Below are 6930 nucleotides of genomic sequence, written 5' to 3'. Positions count from 1 at the left end.
TTTTGTGTGTAGTGTAAGATGGATCTAACTTAATTATTTTACATGTGGACATCCAGTTATGACAGCATTTGTTCAACAAATGGACATTATAGGTACAATTTGATGTTTCAATACCTTCCATTTGTTGAATCAAATTGTCTTGACATCTTTGTCAAAAATTAACAAACCATAAATGAGTTTATTTGTGAACTTGCAACTCTATTCCATTGATCTGTTTATCTATTGTCATCCCCATTGCCACACTGTTTTGAATACTGTAGCTTTGTAGTAAGTTTTGAAACCAGGAAGTCTGAGCCCTCCCAAATTTGCTCTTCTTTTTCAAGATTGTTTTGGCTATTCATGGTCCCTTGCACTTTCACTTCAATTTTAGGATCAGTTTGTCAATTTCTGGAAAACAGCAAGCTGAGATGTTCACAGGGGTTTATTTGCTTTGACTCTGTAGATAAATTGAGGGGGTTTTTCAGCTTAACAATACTGAGTGTTTCTAATCCAGGAATATGGGGTGTCTTTCCACTTTAGATCTTGGATTTCTTTCAACAGTGTTGTAATTTCCAATGTGTAAGTCTCAAACTTCTTTTATTGAAATTATTCTTAAGTATTTTATTCTTTTTCATGCCTTTGTAAATGGAATTGTTTTCATTTCATTTTCAAATGCTAGTATGCAGAAATATGATTATTTTGTGTGTGTGGATCTTGTATGTTGCAAACTTGCTGAACTAATTTATTAGTTACAACAGTTTTTTAATAGATACTTTATCATGGTCTATATACAATATCATGTCATCTGCAAATATAAAGAGTTTTACTTCTTTTTCTCCAACCAGAAACTTTTTATTTCTTTTTTTTGTTTAATACGGTTGGCTAATGCCTCTAGTACAATGTTAATAGAAGTGACAAGAACAGACATCCCTGTCTTGTTCCTGATCATAGGGGAAAGCATTTAGTCTTTCACCATTGAGTACTACTTTAGTGACGGAGTTTTTAAAGATGCCCTTTATCCAGCTGAGAAAGTTTCCTTCTATTTCTAGTTTGTTGAATGTTTTTATTATGAAACAGTAATGGATTTTGTCAAATGCTTTTTCTGCAGCTATTGAGATGACCATGTGCTTTTTGTTCTTTATTCTATTAATAAGGTTTATTATGTTAATTGATTCTCAGATATTTAACAACTTGTATTCATGGAATAAATTCTACTTGGTCATGGTATATAATCCTTCTATGTGTTGCTGGATTATATTGAGAATTTTTGTGTCTCTATTTATAAGGGTATTGGTCTGCAGTTTTTTTACTTTTGTGATGTCTGTGTCTTATTTTGGTGTCAGGGCAATACTGACCTCATAGAATGAGTCAGAAAATGTTCCTTCCTCTTCTATTATTTATTTGAGGGTTTGTAAAGGACGGATATCAATTCTTCTTCGCATTTTGGTAGAATTCACCAGTGAGGCCATTTGGGCCTGAGCCTAATTCAAACTCTTCATTAGATATAGATCTTTAGATTTTTTTTTTAATTTCTCCTTTGAATCAATTTCTGTAGTTTGTGTCTTTGTAGGAATGTGTCCATTTCATTTAGGTTATCTAATTTGTTGGCATAATATTCCCTTATATTTCCATAAGATCAGTTGTGATGCCCCTCTTTTTATTCCCAATTTTAGTAACTTGAGTCTTCTCTCATTTTTTCTTGGTCAACCTAGCTAAAGTTTTATCAATTTTGTTGATCTTTTTAAAGAACCAACTTTTGGTTTTACTGATTTTCTTTATCATTATTGTAGTCTCTATTTTATTTATTTCTGTTCTCATCTTTGTTCTTTTCTTCCTACTTACTTTGCATTTAGTTTACTCTTCTTTTTCTAGGAAAAAGGAGGAAGTTTAGCTTGTTGATATGACATATCTTCTTTTTTAATATACATATATACAGTTATCAATTTCTGTCTGAGCACAGTGCTAACTGCACCCCATATATTATGGTCTATGTTGCATGTCTGTTTTCAATCAAGTATTTCTAGTTTCCCTGGTGATTGTTTTCTTTAACCTGTTGGTTATTTAGGAGTGTGATGTTTAATTTACACATATTCTAATTAATTCCATTGTGGAATTAATATAGTTGGCATAATTCTAGTCCTTTTAAATGTATTAAGTTTGTTTTATGGCCTACCTTATTGTCTGTCTTGGAGAATGTTCCATATGCTTTCAAGTCGAACGTGTGCTCTCCTGTTGTTGACGGAGTGCCTGTGGAGGTCTGTGAAGTTTCAGTAGTTTGCAGTATTGGTCAAGTCTCCCATGTCCTCGCTGATCACCTGCCCAGCTGCTCTACCCATCATCCAAAGTGCGTACTGAAGTACCTGACTATCATTGTTAACTGGTCTGATCCTCCCTTCAGTTCTCTCAGTTTGCTTCACGTGTTTGTCTAATGTTAGATGTTTGTAAGTTTACAATTTTACATCATTTTGATGCCCTGACCTTTTATCATTATGAAGTGTCCCTCTTTACCTTTATTAATATTTTTTGTTTTAAAGTTGATTTTGTCTGATATTACTGTAGCCACTCCAGCTCTCTTATGATTGCTATTTGCATAGTACTTTTTAAAAAATTTTATTTATTTTTAATTGAACCATTGTAATTGTACATATTTAGGGAGTACAATTTGATGTTTCAATATATATCTATGTTGTATAATGATCCAACCAGGGCAGTTAGTGTATCCATCACCTCATGTATTTATCATTCCTTTGTGATGAGAAAATTCAAAAGCCTCTCTTCTAGAAATTTCATAATATACAATAGTTTACTGTTAACCATAATCGCCTACTGTGCATTATATATTAAAATATTTATTCTTTTCCTTCTCTCTCCCCCTTCTGATACTCTCGTTATGCAAATGCTGGTGTGCTTAATAGTGTCCCACATTAGTCTGAAGCTGTGTTCACTTTTCTTTGTTCTTTTTTTTCTCAGATTGCATAATCCCCCTCGATTTATCTTCACGTCTGCCAATTCTTTCCTCTGCTAGCTCAAATCCACTGTTAAGTCTCTCTAGTGAATTCTTAATTTCACTTATTGTACTTTTCAAATCTAGAATTTTCATTTGGTCCTTTTTAAAAATACTTTCTACCACTTTACTGATATTCTCTATGTGGTAAAACATCATCATACTTTTCTTTAATTCATTAAACATGGTTTCCTTCCGTTATTTGGACATAGTTGTAAAAGCTGTTTTGCAGTCTCTGTCAGCGAAATTCAACCTCTGGGCCTCCTCAAAAGCTATGTCCATTGTCTGCTTTTTTTCCCCTGCGTATCACACTTTCTTGTTTCTTTTCACATCTCAAAAAGTTGTGTTAACAACAAGACATTTTAAATAATACCTGGTAGCAGCTCTGGATGCAGGTTCTCCCTCCTTTCCTGATACTTGTTCTCCTTCCCTTTCCACCTGATCTCTTGTGACTGTTTGTTTGTTCATTTGACTTGGCTGGACTGATTCTATGAAGTCAATCAATTTTCCCCCATTGTTCAGCCTCTAATGTCGCTGCTTAGATTTTTTCCTTGTTTTTAATCTTTCAGCCTCATTATCTAGGAGTTTCCTCTGGGTCAGCAAAAGCCATTTATTGATCAAAAGTTGTGATTAAGCCCCCTTGACAAGTTAGACATTCACCCTTTACCACTGCCAGTTGCGGGGAAGCCTTGGAGGCTTCTATCACAGTGCATGGAGTTTACGCTTCTCCCCATGTCCAGCCGGGGACCAGTACCTTGGATGCCCCTTCCCTGATCACTACTGAGATGGCACAACCTTGAGCACACAAAACTGGGTGACAGGTTGCCAGGCATGTGTGTGATTTTCTTTTTATGCCTGGCTTTTCAGGAGTTTCCCCTGCTCCAGCGTATGGTCAGAGGGTGTGCTCAAGCCCCACGTGCCAGTGAGGCATCCACCTCCTGTTGATGGCTCTGTGTGCAGATTGGGGGAAGTTTTCAAGTCTCCCCCACATCCTTCTCTGATCGCTCCTGAGCAGTGCAGCCTAGTACTTGCACACACGCTTCCCACCCGCAGACCTGACTGCGAACCCCAAAGGGCTTTTCTTGGCTATCTGTTTTCCCAGCTCTGTTAAACTTCTGCTTGTCCTACCCTTTTGCGTATTGCTATCAGTGCCATGGAGTCGTGAGCACACTTTTAATTGCTCTTCACCAAGATCTTGGTTGTTCTCAATAACTCCCTTGTCAGGTCCGGCCTCTTGGCAGACGATTGTCCTGGTTCTTTGGCTCCTTGCTTGGAATACTCACAAGCAGGCCAGTGCGACAGACAGAAAGCAATTCCACACAAACAGCTTTGACTGCAGAAAAGAAGGAAGCTACACAAAGCAAAAATACTCCAGAGAGATGAACAGGTCAGTCTCCATGAGTGGAGAAAGATGTTAAGGACTCCCAGTTGGTTTCCTTTTATTGGCCTGGTCCAGGGGAGGGCTTACGGGAGGTGTGGGGTGTTACCCGGAGGTTGATATACATGATTGTCTGGTGTTCTGCGGTTTCCTGCAGTCCCTTCCCCTGATTGGTCCCCAGCTTCTCCACCCCAAGGGACCATCGTCCTGACCTGTATCTGCCACCTGCAGATTAGGTGCCTGCCTAGCTCCGTGATGCGTGTTCTAAACAAAGCCGCTCCCCTCAGGCAGAGCTGTGAGCTCCTCATCCTCACTGTTGGCTTTCTCCCGGGGTAGCACCTCTGCAGCACCGCACAGGAGCTGGGTCTGGGGACAGCTATCTGCTTCCCTGGAGTGACAGCTCTGCTCTGTAAGTAGGTACTGAGGGGTTAGCTCCTGGTGTTCTCAGCTTGCCCCTCCCAGCATGGAACCTCTGCCCTAGGAGTGAGTTGGGCTGAGGCAACCCTGAGAATCCTCTTCTAAGCCGGCTGCACCTGGAGTGGAGCTGCCACGGTGCGCGTGGGGGCTCGGTCAGAGAAGGGAGCTTCAGTCATCTTGGCTGTGCCTCTCCAAAGTGGAGCTTCTGCAACACAGGGCCAAGGGGGATGGGAAACCCCAGCACCTTCCTCCTCCCAGTGTGAAATTATAGCCTAGGCTGGAAGCTGAGGATAGGGGAGCCCCTGTGCCCTTGGCCACACCTGCCCAGAGTAGAGCACCTGTAGCAGTTTCCATAAGGCAGAGCTGAGAGGGGTTAAGGGAGTGGATTGTGGTTCAAATGCTGTAGACCCCCTGCCATGGTTCTTACCAAGATTCAGTAGATTTTCTTCAATGGATGTTTCTCCATTTGCTGTGTGCCTTTAGGACAATTTCCAGAGATTTAAATAATTGATATTTATAATTATCTCCAGTTAAATAGTTGTTTTTCTGGAAAGAGGATCCTCTGAGCTACTGAGTCCAGAAGAGCTGCTATTTTTTTTTTTTTGGTATGACCATGTAGAAGAAATGGAGCGCATTGATGAGAACTTTGACCATCAAGTGCTTAAGACCTAGACTCGTGCCCTGTCTGCTCTTCACCAGCTGTGTGGCCAGAGCTTAAGTAACTCCTCTGAGCCTCCACGCCCACATTTGTAAAGAGGGGATAGTAATAGTCCCAAGCTCCAAGCATGACTGAGGATTAAATATGATGATGTAATTGAAGTGCTTACAGAGTCCTCTTGGCCTTCATTGCTCCTCTCCTGGAACATGGGTGCCTACAGCTGCTCTGGGACTGCTTGTTCCCTCCTTGGTCAGCTCTTCTGGGATGCAGCTCTCTCTGCAGGCTGCAAGTTACTCTCATCACGCCCCACCTTCTGCTCTCAGCTCAGTCTGGAGCTAGTACCTGGCTCATGCTTGCCTGAGAAATAAGCACGACCCTCTTTTCCTGGCGTTCTGCCCCGCCCCACTCCTCACTGATCTCTCAAAGGAAGCATACCCTTTGGTATGTCCAAATGGGAAAACCTCTTGCCCCATCCCCTGTGTGCACAAAATTTCAAGCTTTCTCTGCAAGCTGGTCAGTCATCCAGCTGTCATCTTCTACGCAAAGCCCTGGGCTCAGCTGCTGGGCTGCTGGTGGGTGGTCAGCTGTTTGACTACCTGGAGAGGGGAGGAAAGAGCAGTGTTCTCAGGAGATAAAGAGGGCCTGTCCCTGTTGGGTGCAATGGAGCTCTCTCGTGGGACCTGCCTGGCTGGCTGAATGTCTTGTCATTATCCAGAGAAGAAGGAAGAACAAAGTCATGATCCTTGTACAGAAGAGAAGAGGAATTTCAATAAGCCAAGTTTCAGTAAGTAGAATGTTATATCCTTAGTTTCACGTTATGACAGAAGTTACACAGCTGCATAGACAGAAGAATGGCATGCTGGAAGTAGGGTCCCACCTGGCTCTGCTGCGGTCTGGGGCCTTGGGGCATTCCTCATATGTAACCTGAGGGATGCAGCCATCCCAAAGGGCCCTGCCAGCTCCAAGCTTCAAGAGTGCTCAGCTGTGCACAGTAACCAGGAGCCTTTGCCCAGACTATAGAGCAGCCCAGAGAAAATCCAACACTATGTCTAAAAGTACACTGTACAATTGTTTTCACAGCTTGAGCTTCTGTAAAATTTGCATAATCACTTAGGACAGCAATCTGGGGGAAGTAGGAGCATCAGAACCAGAGAAGGCTGCACTGGAAGTATATCGGGGCAGGTACAAGAGCCCATCCAAGGGAATGTTTGCCACCTCCTGAAGACGAAAGCCTCCGTGAGTCTCCAATTAAAGTTCCCTTTAAAGAGCACATAATGAGTAAAGTGAACAGGCCATGCTTTGATGATTCATTTGTCCCCAGATAGCTGCTTCTGTCTGAGGCTGCACACGGCCCAGTGGGGTGAGGGTGCCACCCGCCCACTATCACTTCAGTTTCCAGCTTCCAGGAAACCGGGCGATATATTTGCAGGCCCACAGTCTGGGGTTCCTCTTTCCAGAGTGAAATAAGTTCCTTTCTTTTAAACCAGTGGCACC

The 6930-nt window shown here is 41.9% G+C and overlaps 1 long non-coding RNA gene across 1 annotated transcript; it reads left to right on the top strand.

The window, feature by feature from the left end:
- Positions 1-4313: 4313 nt before the first annotated feature.
- Positions 4314-6599, top strand: LOC123649996. Its single transcript, XR_006739205.1, has 3 exons — positions 4314-4370; positions 6152-6220; positions 6517-6599. It is a non-coding gene; the product is annotated as an uncharacterized LOC123649996 (long non-coding RNA).
- The last annotated feature ends 331 nt before the right edge of the window (positions 6600-6930 follow it).

This window comes from Lemur catta, chromosome 14 (genome assembly GCF_020740605.2).
Source record: "Lemur catta isolate mLemCat1 chromosome 14, mLemCat1.pri, whole genome shotgun sequence".
Taxonomy (NCBI): domain Eukaryota; kingdom Metazoa; phylum Chordata; class Mammalia; order Primates; family Lemuridae; genus Lemur; species Lemur catta.
The sequence above is the reverse complement of the archived record's forward strand: the minus strand, read 5'-3'. Positions and strand labels throughout refer to the sequence as shown.